The sequence below is a fragment of the Poecilia formosa genome, unplaced genomic scaffold (assembly GCF_000485575.1).
Source record: "Poecilia formosa unplaced genomic scaffold, Poecilia_formosa-5.1.2 Scaffold62, whole genome shotgun sequence".
Classification (NCBI taxonomy): Eukaryota; Metazoa; Chordata; class Actinopteri; order Cyprinodontiformes; family Poeciliidae; genus Poecilia; species Poecilia formosa.
Window position 1 is genome coordinate 1,872,531 of NW_006800001.1, and position 18,392 is coordinate 1,890,922.

Consider the following 18,392-nt stretch of genomic DNA (forward strand, 5'->3'; position numbering starts at 1 on the left):
GAAACCAAAAAATATCTGCACTCTTTGCAAATATCTGGTTTCAGTTTTAAGGAAATAATCTTCAAATAAAAAGAAGTTGCTCTGAAAATTACACAACATAGTGTACTTAGATTTCTTTTTATGCCAGGTAAAAAGAAACCTGGCGTAGACCTACTGAACTCCAGAACATTCTTAGGCTTCAAAGACGCATATTAATGACCGTAAGTGCTTTGTCCGATTACAAACCCCTACTGACAACCACAAAGCATGTGCCTAGAGTCTGCTTCTCAAGAGGACATTAGCGTTGTAGCTTTACTGGCTCCCATTAGTGGTAAACAAATGCACCTGTCTCTGTTTACCAGCTCTGCTATATTTGCTGTGACAACACACCGACGCCAAGTCATAAAAACAGAGGAGCAATTCATCTTTATTGCAGGCAATCACTCTAAACATGCACATGGGCAATCTATTTTTCTCTCACAGCCAGGTAGTGAGATCTCTACCTTAGAGATCCTGTTGGTCCAAAGTCAGGAAACTGATCGAATTAACCATAAGTTATGGTGATAGTTCCTCTGCATCTTTTTGGAAACTGTGCATGAGCCTAGCATGTTACCAACAGCTGCTACACTGTGTGAGGTACAGTGGGCTTTGTGATGTACTGGCTTTTATTAGGAAGCATGATTAAAGCCAACCAGGATGGGGAGCGGGCAGGTGCAGGGCTGATGAGCAGAGTGACAGTGTTAATAGACTGAGGCTCCAGGGAGGTGGCCCCCGTTTGCAGCACCAATCCGTCTTGATTTCTGCACATTGCCTTCTTCAATTACACTAAGTGTTTAGCTCTGGTCACTGGCAACATGGGCGTGCAGAGACCAAAGCTGGGGTAAGAGAGCAATACCTTTCATTATGCACCGTGAAGTTGTGCATTGAAATGTGAAACACAAGCTTCTTTTTTTTTTGTTCCCCATTTTTAGTATCTGCAGCTGCAGTCGGGGATTGGATATGAACTGGCGTGTAATCGCTAGCTGCTCCTCCTCCATCTCTAAGATGTGTCCGAGCGAGAGATGATGCAAAGATAAAGCATTGAGGGATATTCTCTTCTCAGACAAACATGGAGGGAATTAAAGGTGTCCTCTACCGTCCAGAAGGGGGAAAAAAAAGGTTATTATCTCCATCACCTGCGCCCGACTTCATGCAGCACCTTTACCCAAGACCTAATCTGGACTCTTGCTTATGTCTTTATTTACTTGCATCAAGGTTATGAGCTGGTGCCTGTACCATCAAAGCATCAAAGCATGCGATACAAAGTTGGATAAGTGAAAAAAATAAACAGATGTAGTGTGTATTATACGAGCGTAAATCAGGGTTAGAGTTAGAGAAGAATAAAATAAACAACAAGTTATTTGGTGAAGGAGGGTTTTGAATTTAATCTATTAACTTCTGCAAAGTCAATGCAAGGAGAAAGCAAATGTTCTTAACAGTGTGAGCCAAACTATTGTTTGACACTCATGTACAGTGTTACTGCCCACTCGGTGGTAATCTTTGCTCTAAGTCATTCAACCTGATCAGATAACTTTAAATCTTCTTCCCTTTTTCACAGTGCCTTACACATTTTCACACCTTTTGGACCTCTTGACATTTTGTCACATTTCAACCACAATTTTCAGTTTCCGTCATTGGGATTTTTATTTGGCAAACTGAGAAAAATCGGTGTCTAGATATGAAGTGGTATACAAAACAGGCAAAAAATGGCTTGCATTTGTGTTTTCCTTGTTTCCCCATGACAACTCTAAATAAAGTCCAAAGATCAAAATCTCTGAGTAAGAAGGGTTAGGCTATAAAACAGCACCTCAAGTTGAACATTTCAGAGTTCAATTTGTTATCTTGGAAAGAATATAGCACAACCAGGACCAAAACGGGGGCCTAAGTTTGCGTGAACTTTATTTCGCTGTGGTGACCAAAATTATACGTTTCCAACTCTCCATCACCCTCTCATCACTTCCTGCCTCAGCAAAATTGTGTCTTTTCTCTCTTTTCTCTTAAGTTGCCATTGTTAATCATGAAATAACATGATCAGCTGGCTCATTCAAATGCACACTGAAATTCATGAGGTGCTTTGCATCAACCATTTATGGTTGAACGTGGGCATGTAAAGGGCAGAACCTGAGGCAGAACCGTGTGAACAAACTTTGATCTACAGCTGCGATTTATAAAGGAAAATTGCTTGCTGGTGTGCGTATGCATGACTTTATAATTTAGATTTTTTTCGGGGCAGGGACTGGCCATTTTGGTCGTTTCCCTTATATGGTAGGCTGGTTAAGGAGAGCGTTAATTACAGATGCAGCCAAGATGCCCAGAGATCTACACCTCACAATCATAATAAATGTTAGCTTTACACTGCAATCTGGGAATAAGTGGCATAATTATTTATGAAAACCCAGCAAACATCTCTTGGAACATTTTGGTCAATACCTAAAATGGTATTTGTGGAAAAAATTTCATGCCATACCTGCACGGAAACACGGTGGTTTAAAGTGTTTTCATGTGGTAGAAAGACTCAAAGTCCAAACCTAAATCCGATTGGGAATCTGTGAATCTAAAATTTATGTTCACCTACACACTCCATAAAGTCTGACTGAGCTTGAGTACGCCGACAAAAAAAAAGAGAGCTACAATGAGCAACAAAGACACACACCAAAACATAAGACTTAAGGTTAAGCCACATTACCTTTTGGATTGGTAATTCCCTATTTATGACACACCTGTTAGGGCTTTTATGATTAAAAACCATGTAGGTAGGTAGTAGGCTCTTCGTTGCACTATTTAATATAAAATATGAATAATATACATTAAAATCGGAGGTTGCAAAGTATCAAAACGTGACAAAGTTCGAAAGGCATGAGCACTTGGTAGACACTGCAAAAGAAGGTTATGCTTTCTAAAAGACTGAATGAGACTGACACAAACGAAGAAGAGGCTTTTGATGACTCTTTGCTCGAACAAATGATTTTTCTTTGTTCATCTTGGAACAATAAAGACTATCAAGGGAACAACTGCCAGCAGATATATACATTTTGCCAGGTAATGGTACACATTAACTGAAATAGGCTTCCTGTGGCAGCACATCTTCTTCAGCGTAAGAATAAATGTGAATTCCTCCTCCTCCAGAGAGAGCGGATTGTTATGAGCAATGCTGATGGCAGGCACTGAATCTAAATTCCTATAGACTGTTTCTGTAACCTTTCTCTGCTGAGGAATAACAGGGACGTGATCCTGGCACCATTGCTCTTTAGATTGCTCCCTTGCTTTTACTTGAAGCAAATAAGACAGCGATGTGCCGCTGCGTACCTCTGCATCGAACCAAGGGGGAGGACGCCCCATCTTTTGACCCCCTGATGCATTTCGAAAAAGGTCAATCTGACAGTCATCATCGCATCAGTCCGCTGTTGTGACTCTGTCACTCTTCTCTGGGAACCCTTTGGAGGCAGGTGGGAAAAGTTTGTGTGCAAGAATCCACATTTTGAGTTTTCATCCCTCCCTGATGGCTTGCCTGGGAGGAAAAGTTTGTGGAGGTGGGGCTTGGAGCTGGTGTGACCTTTGTGACCACCTTATCTTGTGGAAAGGTCACTGCAAGGCCCCCTGAAAACCAGAGGGGTGGGAGGGGATCGATCCGGAGGCTTTCTTTTATTTATCTCAGTAGACATGGTGCTCCTGGTGTTTTTCCAGGCCAGTGTTGAGTAGGGGGGTGGGAGGGAGTGTGTGTGTGTGTTTGTGTGTGGGGGGGGGGGGGGGGGGGGGGTGAGGGGGAAGATAACGATCTATTAGTGTTGCAGATATCCTTCTCCCTACCGCCCTCGCCCTCGCTTTTCTTGTCCCATACTCTGACTCTATAGATGCCCCTGGCCCTGAGCCAGAGGCATTTGGTGAGGGGAAATGTGGAAGTCATCAGAACAGGATGTTTGACACCTTGGGGTCAACACAACCAAGCCATGTCATTGCTTAATAAAGTGCATTGAAGGGTTAGAAATCAGGGTGCCCTTACAGAAGCCGCAGCCTTATTAGATCTGGAGGATCATGTGGGGGAGGGAGGGGGACATCACATTTACTTTTCTGTTCTGTCCCCCTTTGACTTCTGTGGTGCAGTGTATTAATGGCCTGCTCTTATCACCATTTATCATGTGAACAGTGCAATATACAGGAGGAGGCTGCATCATTAGAGGGAAAACAAAGGCGAGATAGAGATGTTTACAGTATTGAGGGCGTTGCTGAAAACTCGGATGATTTAATTAAAAAGTTCTTTCCTTCTGTTTTAGGTGTGAGTTTTATCGGGAGATACAAAATGAAACAAATGATTTATCGATGCTGCCATGTTGTCCCTGACGCAGAGATGAAACTGTTACCAGATTTTAATGATTTCCATGATGACATTTCCAATAGTTAGCCGTACTGTTTTCAAACGGACGTCACCATTAAGCTGCACTTGATTACGGCACTATTAAACATTTGACTGTCTCTCAAAAGCATCACTGCAAATGCTTCATCACAGATGGAAGCTGTGCAGTAAAAATGAAGTGGGGCTATTTCAGCCAAACAGAACGGCAAATGTCAAATTTAGCTTTGCGCTGGACTTCATATCTGCACAAGGTAGGCTTTCAAAATATGTTTTTGGCCTCATTAGAAGGAAATGGTCTTTTACTTTCAGCATGTCTGCTAGTTGGCTAGCAGCTAACGCTACATCAGTTAAGGTTAAGCCAGATATTTATGGTCTTCTTCAAAATGGTGTTGGTCAGATTTCTTGGACTGCCATTGTAGTAACATGGGTTTGTAGTTGTCAAAGAAATCAATAATAATGCATAACATTATCATTTCAAGGCAGGATTAGATGTCATCTCTGTGTGTTTTGTCAAATGGCTAAGGGAGGAAAGCAGTTTACCTGCTGCTGTTTTGAGTCTGACTAGTCAATCAAGGTTGTCAAAGCTCAGCTGACTTGTGTAAGGCACTACCATAGACACATTGTCTATTTGTGTGTTTTCAGCCCCTGCGAAGCCAAATTTCACACATTAAAGTAAAAATCTTTGTTTACAATTATCTTGTGATGTACAACAAATGCAAATTTTTATTGAAAGAAAATACAATCCCTTTTTGGACAAAAAACGCATTTCTTTGATTAATGGATTGTTGAGATATATGAAGATTTGAAGATTTCTTAAAAAGTAATTAGTCACTAATCTAAAACTTCCCATAGTGTTAAAACTTTTGTAAATGAGATTTTAAATTCCAGTGAGTCTTCCCTAGTAAAAAGTAAATAAAACAGTTTAATTTGTTTCCAACTTTAGCTTTATTTACACAGTTAATCTCATTGAGACATGGTGTCTCCATTTTAAGCCAAATCCTATCATTAAACATAGACTTATATCTTGCTTTTCAGGACACTTTTTTGACACGGTTCCCATTCACACACGGTTGATGGCAAGGTACTGGACTGCAGCCACTGCTGCCCTGGGGCGGTCTGCCAGAAGCAGGGCAGCCACATCGCACCACCGGCCCTTCTGACCACCTGCTGGATGAAGTGTCATGTCCACGACACAGCTGGGTAGGGGGCTCGAACCGGTGACCAATGCGATTCTTTTGGTACGCTTTCAACACATTTTAACAAAAATCATATTCACAGTCATTGTAAATGAATTTGCACAGAATGATCAAGATGCAAAATCTTGATAGTGCTACATCCCGACCCTAAACTCCAGCACTGATGGCACTCATCTAGTAGTCTTGTTGTGCATCACAAACATGCAAATTTCACTGCACCTATACGTCGTAAGTCTACTTTTATTTACTAAGCACACGCTGTCACCACATTTGCATGTAGTAAAATCACTCCGCCCTAACATGCTTGATATATTTCTTCATTACCTGATCATTATGGTCAATTAGGCCCCAACTTTCTCCACCTTTTATCTCCTTAAGCAGTGTTCTCATCTGCTGCTTGTGTCACAGAGCATGCAGATAAATAATTTAGCAGGGGGAGGGCAGAGAATTTACAGCTCCCGTCTTACTCAGTCAGGTTGTAAATTCTCAATGTGGGGAAACGGGAGAATATATTAGGGGGAAAAAGAAAAGAGGGAGAGGGAGATGAGGGAGGAGAAAGGCTATGGGGAAGTGGTCCCTGGGGGGCCATAGCCTTACGCCAGCAACACCATAAAGTCACCATTAGAATGCTGTATTTATAACAGTGGGTTTGCCCCGGGCTGCGGGTCTGCCTTCCAAACACACACTCGCCCGCACTTTGTCAAACACACTAATCACAAATACACAGACACACACATTCACTTGCTACACACCAACCATATCCACATGATAATGGTATTTTTCTCAGTATTAGTAGAGCCTCTCCATAAAACCCACACTGTGTCCATCTCCTGGCACCGTCGTCCCTATATATGGTGTTCAGCAGGGTGCCAGCATCACAGAATATCAATGGCTTAATGAGGCAAAGGCTCTTTCTGATGTGCCGCAACATTGACTCTTTGAGAGGAACATGGAGAGTGAAACAACTCTGAAGAGATAACAACGCCCCCCGATGGACCTCTGGCCAGCTCAGAGCATGCTTACTAGCGCCTGACATAATGCCTGCGTGTAATGACAGAAAATATCTGAGTTCCCAAATGTTGTCCATCGTTTTACACAGCATTTCATAATACTTTAAAGGCTACTGTGCCTCAGTGTTATCACTTCAAAAAGTTTACTTTTTATTTATTTAAACTATATATTTTTTTGCTAGTCTGGTTATGGTGTTTGTGTATTGTAAGATTTGCTAAAAGTGTTGGAAAAGTCTTTGCACACCCAGAAGTTTGCACATCACATAAATAAAAAAAAGTAAAAGATAAACAAATACATTTACAGAAAAAAAGAGAAAGCAACTCTTTTAAATCCTTGAACAAAGGGACGATTTGGACATTAATTGGTTAACATCCAGCAACAATAGATCATCTGAAGCCATGTTGCAAAGAGTCCAGTATTTTCATTGCGACGGCTCTCCCTTCATATAGTTCATCTTGGGCAACCAGATGATTTACAATGTTGGTACGCGCTCACATCTACCAATTGATTCCAATTGGTTCAGTGTGACATATGAACCCAAGCTCAACAAGTCCAAAGGATTTAAGAAATTGCCTGACAGTTATTCAATGCTTGTGTGTCAACCCGATAGCACTACGTTTCCAGCAACATTCCTTTGTCAATTTGATGGTCAAGAGAATCTAGGCTCCTCACAAATAGATCTATCATGTCAAGCATCAAGTTTCAGTCTCAAAAGTACTACCAAGACGTTACTTGACTCCTTGCCCTCGCCTTGGCTGCCCCTATAATCCACTCCACCAAAGACCTGCATCTTCTCCACCCCATGCTTAGCTCTTCATCTCCTTACTCCTCAAGATTTGCCAACAACTTCCCTGAACATTAACTCACCTCCTTATAGATGCTCTTGAGTGACAGAACGGAACATCAAAAATCATTGTTAGAACTTGTTGGACCTCATGACACCAGGAGCCTAAATGGATTTATTGTTGCTTTTTACTGCGAGGTAACAGTGACAAGTAATACTGTTGCATTAAATTACCACTGCATAATTAATGACTCTCAAAAATGTATCAATTGATAATAACCCAAGTAACAACAAATAAAAGGGCTAACATAAGAAACCCATAGCTACTTCTGGTGATGATAATTAAAAAAAACTTCTTAAACAATTAATGAACATCCTTCAATCTTATTACTCAACATTTATCCAGACTGTTATCCAAACACTTATCTAAATGGGTATCTCGACTTCTTCAGACTTTCACAAAACCTGGAGAAAAAGGATAATCAACAAATACTTTTTAACAAAGCGGCAGGTAGGTTTGAAAAGCTTTTTTCCTTAAAATATATTTCTTGCATTTACATTTGATAAATTTGATCATTGGAAATATTTAAGTGTGACAAAAGTAAAAACATCAAATCTCCTAGGGGACGATCATTTTTCCACAGTATTGTAACAACAACCTACCTAAAATACAAAGATGCTAAGAAAAAGTGTGGGCAATAGTTCTTCCAGAACAATGTGGGGCACGTCGTTAAGCCCATATTATGAAGTCAGATGTAGCAGAGGAAAGCCAACAGCGGGCAAAAAATATTCAGAGGAGCCAGTAAACATAGCACAGTAAACCCACCAAATCCCCTGTGCCTTTTCATGCACTCTGTTGAAAAGCAATAAGAGGAGGTACAGTACCTTTTGTTTATCTGTCCCACTCATGCTTTTATTGTCAACCCTTGTTTAGGAATATAATTTCCCCTTAACTGGCCTTTTGCTTTCCTAGCACTATTCAGGCTCTTTCATGTCAGCGGTCTACAGTGGGGCTGCTGCCTTGGAATAAACTGCTTTTATTTAAAGCTAGCCAGAGGGGTCAGAGAGCCTGATCTGTCATTTGTGGTGTAATAAACACAGAAGGAGACTTTCACATAAACACCTCCAACCAATATGAACAGCCCACTACAGGAAATGAAAATGTAGCCATAGGAAGTTAACCCTTTATGGCTCAGGAAGATAGTGTGAAAACACCAGTGCTAGCTATAATGTTCAGTCGAAGGCCTTCATTTCCTTTGTCTGGGTTACCGTAGGGGGCAATTCCTCAGCTTGGTCAAACATTCATTAATTAGCTGTCATGGGAATAATGTGAATGGAATGACAGTGTTGAGTCCAGTTTAATGAGAGAATAAAATTGTCTCTCACTGAAGGCAGATAGGAAGAACTGTTTTGACCTCCGGTGGTGCTCGTGAATAACCAGTCGTCTCCCTCAATCGATTGCAACACAATGAGAGACAACACAAACCGGAGAGCCCAACATTATTTGCAAGTCACACCGAAGGTCAAAACACATGTAGGATGTACCGACACCTCCTTTGGAATTTCTCCCAGGTTTTCTTTGTGATCCCATGCAGTTGACTCATCAGATTGCTTTTCTGTCACACCGTCCTCTGTGCTTTATCAGTCCGGCCTTTACCGTTCATCCATGCATGGTCATTTAGCTCAACGCTGCATGATTCTCAATGAGGCAATGCCAGAAGCCGACTTGACCCTTTGAGGGCACTGCTCTGACTTGCTCCTTTTTCTATTTTTTTTTCTCTCCCCATTCTCGCCCGTCTTATTCCCCACAGTCTGCCTGTCAAAGGGCCAAAGCCTTGGATGCTTGTTGCGCATGCTAACACACCAGTCTGAAAGATGGGACAGAAAGCAGGAAGGAGAGAGGGAGGGAGACAGACCGAGGCCGTTATTGCTATGGCCGCCGACCACCGACAGACTTTGAAAGTTGAGTGAATAAATGCCCTGTCTACTTGGGACAGGGTGCACTCACTCTCACAAACCGGCTCGCATGCATAAAACCCTGGGGGTTTGGGGCCGGGGAGTGGAGAGATTGATAATGCCCCCCATCCCCACCCTGCTTCAAACAACGGACAATCCAAGCAAGCCCAATGTGACTTTTAAAATGCCGATGAATAGTGCATGGAGACAGGTCAAGGGCAGGATGGGTAGGGGAGTTTTTCTTATCAATCAGAGAGTCACTGAGGGAATGCAAGAAGAGAAGCACCAAGCTGGGCTTGTTAGAGGTTGAGGTGGTGGCGGCATGATAAAGCTTCTTTGATAGCTGTGAAAAAGAGAACCAGATGCAGGGAGGTGGAAAGGGTAGAACGACTCATGATAGTAAATACTCCTGGGTATTGAGCCCTTTAGGTCTATGTCACTGAGGTCATATTTTACTAGCCTGACTGAAGTTAATGTGTTTTCTGAGGTGAGAAGTATCTAAGCAGAAATATATTACGTTGCGTCATTATATTTGTTTTACTGCATGAGAGTTTGTGGTCAGTGACTGAGTCCTCAGTTTTGGGACATACAGGCCGGCAGAAAATCTGTTGTTTAAACACAAACATAGACAGTGTCTTACAAAAGTAATAACTGCACTGAATTTAGGGGTATCAGAGTTAAGATATTTCATTTCTCTTTGAATGTATTTCAATAGAAGTGTATGCATTTCTTTCCACTTATGACCTATTTTGTCTTTGTCCATCATATAAATTCTGAACTAAATATGTGAAAGTTTTTATCTTCAACATGGCCATATGTGTAAAAGTTAAAATAAATCAGTAAAATAATAATGTAATAGTTTTTTTTAATATATTTCTGCAGAACCGTTCAGCAGTGCCATTGACAACCCAGTCTGATGAGCCAAAGTTAACCACTGAGTGACATAGTTAGAGCAACATGACTGAAAATGATTCTTTCTACTCAAAGAACCACAGAGAAGAATAACAGGTGAAAAGCACTTTTACAATAGCAAATCAATAGAGAGAATTCTACACCGAGTTCACCCTAAATGCCACCACACCCTTTGCCCTCTTATCAGCACCCAATCACAGGCAATCAAGCTCTTTTAAAGACTGATTTAACCCTGATGAAACCTACCTTGGATGAACACCCACACACAGACACCCTGACACACACACACACACACGCAAGCACACAAAACACTTTCCGCAATATTGCAGCAGAGATTAAAGCCAAATGAAAGAGGTAGAGACAAAGGTGACGTCTCTTCTTTTGAAATGGCAAGAGCGTGGCTTGACATGAAGCGAGTGGGTGAGTGCCTGGGTGAACAAAAGGCTGGCGCTGTGTGAGAAAAGGGCAGAGGCGGGAGCAGGGCAGCGGCGGTGGGGGGCAGGCCTTTAATTAAAAGGATTATATTGAGGTGCACAGTGCTGCAGAGGAGCTGTCCACTGGGCCTAGATTGACTACAGTAATGAAACCTATCCTTGTCAGAGGAGAAGGAGAAGCCACAGGAGAAGAAATGGGGGATGCATCATTGAAAGTTGGTCAGGAAATGACTTCAGGAAAGTAAACATCAGGAATAAACACATGTAATGAGGGCTTATCAAGCAGAATTTGGTGACAGGAGCTCAAAGTCATAAATACATAAGGTCATAAAGAATAATAACAATGAATGAACTATGGCATTAAATTAGAAGTTTTCGCAGATTAAAGTCATTACAGATATGCTCCCGGCCAATAGAGAGTTTCCCTCTTTAATGTAAATGAATTCTAAGTTTGGCATATCCATCTAGTGTCTCTGCTTCTCATTAATTTTTATCTCTGCAGATATAATGAAGTCATAATAGCGGGGAGTCTGATGAGTTGTCAATTAGAAACTTGAATGATCCCTGTACTGAAAATGAGAAAAAGGTTAGTGAATTTCCTGCTCTGTAACTCAGCGGCAACCATTACCTGCCAACTGTTATTCCCTCGTCATCCCGTTTCCTTCATTTAGGACCCAACGCCGGTTGACACAATGGTTAAAGGATGAACTGACAGTGCTCTCGTGTTTGTTCTGCTTCAAGAACGCCAACTTATTGGAGAAAGTCAAGAATTTTTCTGTCACGCATGGTCAGCCCCAAAAACTTTTTCAGCGTGGAGATAAGTACCCCATGTCTGCCTCTGACTATATTTGTGTTATCATCCCAATCCGTTGTGTTGTGTGGAACTGCACGGCTTCCCACTGCTGCTGACCAAGATTAACATTATCTCTGACCACTCTGCCAGAAAACCAGACACTGCAGTAAATGAATTAGATAGAAGCAAGACAGGAGGGATGGGGTAGAACAACTTCTTTTCGTACTTTTTAGGTTTGCCATTTTCGTTATGTTTGTCCCGAATACACTAAAACACACATCAATCATTAGATTGACAATGCAAGGGAATACAGATATGTGTACTGAAAACACTTATCGGAGCCAAGAAGGAGGAAAAAAAGCCCCATCCAAATGGTTTTATTTTTTTGTATTTTAAGCTTTGCTCGCTATAATTTGTGTTGTAATTCATTCAGAATGTTAAACGTGCAACAAATTAGAATAGCATTGAAAGTATATTTGTTTCTCAGGTGCCACACTAACTATTCCTCCCCTTGTCCTGCTTCTTAGATTGGGTGGACCGTCTTGTCTTTGTAGGGTTTTATCATCAACAGTGAATTTGCTGTTGATGACTGTCGTCAATAGATCCTCAAAGCTCAAATTCACTTTTATGTGAAAACAAGGCTTTGGACCACTGACCAACAGTTCAGTGGTCAGTGATCCACAGACCACAGAAGGAGCTTCTGACATAGTTAAGGAGCACCTTAACTTCTGACACTGTCACTGGTTCGAAAGTAGCTCAACACAAGAAAGAGACTATTGGACTTCATGTCTTAGATACTTCTATTGCCACTTCTCTATGGCAGAGGTTTTAACCGGTTCAGCCCCAGTCCACCCCCAGTTTTGAAAAATAAACTTATATCTTGATGTAACTGACCAAGAGTCAAACTAAAGCCAAACATAGAAAACCTAAGCAAAAAGACGAAAGCATAACACAGAAATCAAACCTGAGGTTGGCCCAGGTTTGATTCCTGACCTCGGTATCCGCGCTGCATGTCTTCCCTTACTTTCTCTGCCACCTTACCATCTACCTACGTTCAAAAATAAGGGAAAAAGGCCACTAGTGCCAGAAAAAAAACTGATTATATGTACGGGAAAGGACCTACGGTTATGCTGTTGCAATCTGTGGCTATATGTTATGTTAGCATTTTCGCAGTAAATACATTTGATTCCCTGCTAGACTAAAGCAAGTATGCAAGTATACTGTAGTGAATTATCCATGGCACATCTGTGCATCTCAAATGATCCTGTTTTCATGATTTTCTATTATGGCACTGTCAATATGGAACATAAAGCAAATAATGGGTTTCGAGAAGCTGAAGTACTGTCCTGGAAACAGCTTTTACTGGAGCCATAAATCATCTGCACATTACATGCTTTGTCTTTTTCTTTATGAAATAAACGGCACTTCCTCAAGGAAATAGTTTATCTATTGGGTCAAGAACTGCAGCATACAGACAGTGACATATGTGACTTCAAAATAAATGTGGTATTTTAAATCTGCTTTATTTCAAAGTTTCATCTGCATAAGCCTGAGCCTGTCAGCTCATACTTTAGGACATGACATGAGAATACATTAGTACAAACTTTAATGTATTTTAACAACTTTTTGAAGAACAACATCAGACCATGTCTGACTACAACTAATGCACTTCCCATTCTGTGAGTCTGATCATTAAGCCTGGCAGACTTTCAGAAAAACTGCAGGAGTTATGTTTGGCAATAACGAGAATTATGTGCTTACATATTTTGAAGCTAATGAGTGGAAAGAGATTTAGTTCTTATCAGAAAATGAAAACCATTTTATGAATTTTAAAGGCTGCATTATGCAATCTACAAACGTTTCAAAAGTTGCCTATGTATTGGCTTAGCATTGTGGGAAGGAAGGCACTCCTGAAGTGAGTGTGCCTGAGGAGGTATGAAATGAATTTCATACCTTTTCCCCTCCTTCATTTGCCCAACGTTTTTTAGCTGGTCTCCCCTGCTCAAGCTATGTGTCTCACCATTACAGAGCTAATCCATCCATGACAATGTTCAATTTCCTCTGGGGAATATGAAGTGCAGTGGGGAAAATTTGCAACCCTGTGGCTCATCTAAGTACCATTAACGACAGCGACCGCATTCCTCCGAGCTTTGTCTCTCTCATTTGAATTGAGCAGCTTGATTTGGTGATCTGGTAATGCTGTGAAATAATCTTTTAATGCAGACTTCTTTATGTGATAGACACCTGAAAAAAAGACCGGTTATAAGATTTTAGATACATAGTGCCACTTAAAGAAAGCCAATCTTGTATTCAAAGACGGTGTAATTGACTAATCAATTCAAAGGTTCCCCATGTGATGGAGAGATAAGCGTGCTTAAGGGTCATCTCACAGCATTGCAGTAAAAATCAAGATTTGATTCAGAGCAAAACTTTTCTTTTCCTAATTCTCAGTCAGTTCTTGGTGGATTTATTGCTATGTTTTGGTCACTGTCGTATTGTTCTGCGTCAGCTTTCATCTTTAACAGATAGTCTCACCTTTTCCTCATGTACCCACTGATAATAAATAAAAAAAAGAATGCTGGATTCAACGATGGTCACCCACCAAAGCATGACACATCTACCTCCATGATTCACTCATGTCAGGGTCTTTTTGGATCTTTTTGGATGGCTGTATTTGGTTGATGCCATGTCTCCCGTTTTGATGTCCGGATAATTCAGTTTTAGACATCTGTCCAAGTAAATTTATTCCAGATTCCTGGCTCCTTGCCTTCTTCAATGTCTGAACATTTTTACTCTGATCTCCATATTTTTGCTGAGAGCAAATGATTCCTGTATTATTCTCTCCAAAGAAAGATGTGCAGCCTCCATTTGTACAGACAAACACTTTCCCGTCGTCCCAGCAGCCCATGATTGCATTTTAGGGCTTTTAGAGACTGTTTTTAGCATCACACAATCTGCTTTTAGGATGAACTTACTTGCAAGGCCAGATTAGGAAATGAAGTCAGAGTTTTGAATGTCGTCCACTTGTAGACTATTTTACAATGGAATGGCTGAGCTCAAATTATTTCTTTATCAGACTAATACACTGGTAAGATATTTCAATCTGAGGTTTAAACACAGGAAACACATTTTAAAACCATGAGTAGCAATTTAAGGTGGGAATAAGGTGAGTCCATGTTTTAAACTAATCTGAAATGCAGTGGGTTAGTCTCGCTTCCTGTGGATTGTCATCGGTTCAAACCCTCACAGCACATTTATTACCTGCCCTTCAGTTCCTTCCCAGTTCTTTAGCTCATTCTTGTTTTTAAGTGATTGAAAAACTTTTTGAAATTTATTTTGTTTCTGCTATTCTGGCAAGAAAAGAAAAGTTTGGCTATGTTAATAATGAGTTTTCAGTGTCACTGGGGTGGTTCTGTTCAAGCTTGACTAATGATCACGTCATGGTAACACACTAAACCCAAGACCTGCTTCAAAACAATTTCTATTTCTATTGCCTTATTTCTCTGAAGATATTTCAGACAAAAAAATGTTTCAACATGTTGTCAGATGATGCAAGATGACAACACTTTATAGAAACAGGCAATGTTCCTATATTTATATATTTTATCAGAGTAGTTCACACATAAGAACACAAAAAGACCAAAAATTATTTTCTGCAATGATATAAAATCATTGCACTGGTGTTCGATTTTGCGAGTGGTTTAAAATCTTAGCTGATGATAAACATATAATATTTAACTGTTTGGTTAGTCAGTTTTAGATGTGGATTGAATGCTGATTGGAGATAACAGTGGTCAAATGTGAAAACGTTAACTTTTGTGAAGCCTGCCAATGAAATGAGAGCATGTACAAAGTTACATTTACTCTTATGATGGAAACAGCCGTTTTTAATTATTTAAATTGATTCTACGGCTTATGTTTCTATAAAGGCTTTAACTGGATAGGTAAGATTAGTTTGAATTAATGTTCATGTACATCTCTCGTTCTCAGTGACGTGTAAAACCCAGACGGCAGGGTGACTCAGTTTATTGGCAGCTGAATAGTAATTTGCTGTCAGGATGAGGTGTCTGTGTTCTTGGTTTGATTGCCATTAAAGTTGTCCTGCTGACTGTCTGAGCTGAACCAAAGTGACACTTGTCTAGCTCTTATTCATGGAAAAAGACTTTAGTTTACAAAATTCTGGTGGCCTATTTTTTAACATATATTTTAAAGTTAGACATATTGTCCTGATACACACAATACTGGGCAAACACTGGACAATATTTGCTGTCGTTCTATTCAGCTCCAGCTCAAACTGTACAATTAGGTTGCAGGTTTCAGTGATCCACAGCTCACAAATCATGCACACTGTACAATCTGATACTCGGATGCAATCCGACTGTTCACACGATTTGTGCGCATGTAAAATGTCGGCCTGTTGAATCTGCAATTGCAAAGAGGAAGAAGAACAAGAAAAACCAGAGAGTGAGGATCCGCTCGCTAGAGAATGATCAATGAAAACAAATGTGTTGAGGTGAGAGGTTCAGATAGTGTCAGTGTTTCAACAGGACATGACATATAAGCTGAAACTCAGACCAATCCCAAAAATGCAGACTGTGCTGAAAAAAAGAGCACAAGAACAAGAAGGAAGCAAATAAGGAGCAAGTACAGCTAGCAGCAGTAGGCCTTTAGTGGAGCATTGACTGCAACTTCTGTGATTTGTTTCACTGACAAACTCATTTTGTAATTTTAGGATGTCATGGCACACCTTCGACTTCTGCCATTGTTTTCATCCAAATTGATCACATCTGGCTTCTTCTGGTGAAGAACTATGCATGTCTCATGTCAATGGTGTAAAACACAGCTAAAACGTGACAAAACCATCTGACCGCAGACTCTTAAAATGATCAAATATGCGTATGGGGGGTGAAAAGATTACAATTGTTTGTTCAGTGCCATAAAGAAGTCGAATATGGATCAGACATGAGAATGACACATCTTCAGGCAACGACCGACAGGATGTCAAGTATGTGGGATAAAAAAAAAAGTTAAAAATCGTTTTGGGTCATATTTGCCTTCTGTTTCAATATAGTCCTAGTTAAAGTCTGGAACTTATATCGAACCGAGAAGTTGTGTCAAGTCTTTAAAAAAGTCTTTAATAAAAATAATACCCAATACAGTTGGATTACAATACCTTTAATAAAAAGAACGTTTTACCAAAAATGTCTCCAGTGATGTAAAGGATTCACATCCAGTTATAGCAAATGTTTGATAACAATTGAAAACTGCAGTTTGTATTTACACAGCATGTCTTCATCATGTATTGAAAGTGGCTGAATGATACATTTGTAATCAAAACAGACTAAATATTTCTAAATAGTTAATTGATTATTCCCAGCACTCTCTATCAAACCAACCACAAGATAAACATGTGTATTCCCCAGCACTTAAGGTAGCAAAAACACAAATCCATTATTCTACAACTGCTTTTTGCTTTTTGTGCCAATAGTCTAAATGTAATGTGTACAGACCCCTGGTCTATAAGCTCAACCCTTGAGTGCTTTGGTGTTGTTATTGTCCTAATACAGCTACCATATTTTAGCCCATGCTGTGCTGCCTTTCAGTTGCTTCCAAAATGTGCATCTGTCTGGCTCTCGGTGTGTCGGCTCGATACACTATCGACAGACCAATCATTCTACAATCATGCTCAGCACACCATCTTTATTACTGATTATTGACCAGGTCATCACTGCCTGCACAGCAACCTCGCACCGACATCAGGTGCCAGGAGAAAGAGAGACAAGCTGGTGAGGGGAGAGAAGCTGGGAATCTGTCAGCGCTCTGATGAGCTGATCTACTGCAGGATTTTTGGATTGCCAGTGACCTACAAGTGGCAATTAAATGTCAAGACATTTAGGTTCCAATTCTGGTCTGTTTCTGAGTCACATATGTCATGAGGTAAATTCAGATCTGTCAAAGAAACTGGGTAGTTTCTCTCAAATGTAAGCTGTTGCCTACAAGGGGTCTCTGCCCTTAGCTGCCCTTCACTTATTCGTCAGACTGTGGCAGAATGAGAAAGTAGAAAACGAATCAAGAAGTTGCAAACTTCTTTCAGTAAAGTTACTGTCCTATTCACAATCGTAAAAAAAACACTATTACCCAGACACACAATTAGTCCAAGCATTTTAAAAGAAAAAAGTAAATACAATATACATTTCCTACTATACGCTGCCATTTAAATTAGCATATTTGAGAAGCTGATTGAACCTTAAATAAAAATAATAATTGTTGGAAAACAGTAAGTCAAGTTATGCCTATGAAGTACATGTGTTGACATCTCCCTATTTATGCATTCATCTTAGAATGAAAGTTGGAAAACATCCAGCAGCCTCTATGGACACACTCCGTTTCTTTTTGCTGTGACATCAATGTGCAAGCACCCGGCATGCAGAGGTGAGGGAATCTTCCACTGTGCAGACGGAGAGCCTGCATAGCAAAACATGATTAACTGAGGCTACTATAACCAGAGCATGTAAATATGATCAAAACCTGCCTTATTTGACTTTTCTCCATCGGTTTTTCTTGCCAGTATTAGAATTAATTAAAATAATTTACTTTAAACAAATGAACAAATAATACTGCTTACACATGTCAAAGTTTGATATTTAGTGTAAATTTTTTTTAACTGTCCAAAAATAAAGATTTGGGCATATTTTCATGAAAAGGTGACACTGGAGCGACTGAGATGCAAGTTGCATGTCAGTATCCTAGATATGCAAGGCTGTGATAACATAATTAGTTTTGGGTTTTGATGTCGAGTCTAATAACTGAACAAAATTAAGTAAACTAACTTGAAAGTAACAATAAAGCAACATTTCTTTTTAATGAAATTAATTGAAAAACATAGTTGAAGTATCTCCGTAGCTGTCAACAACTGAAATGACTTTTTTTCATACCC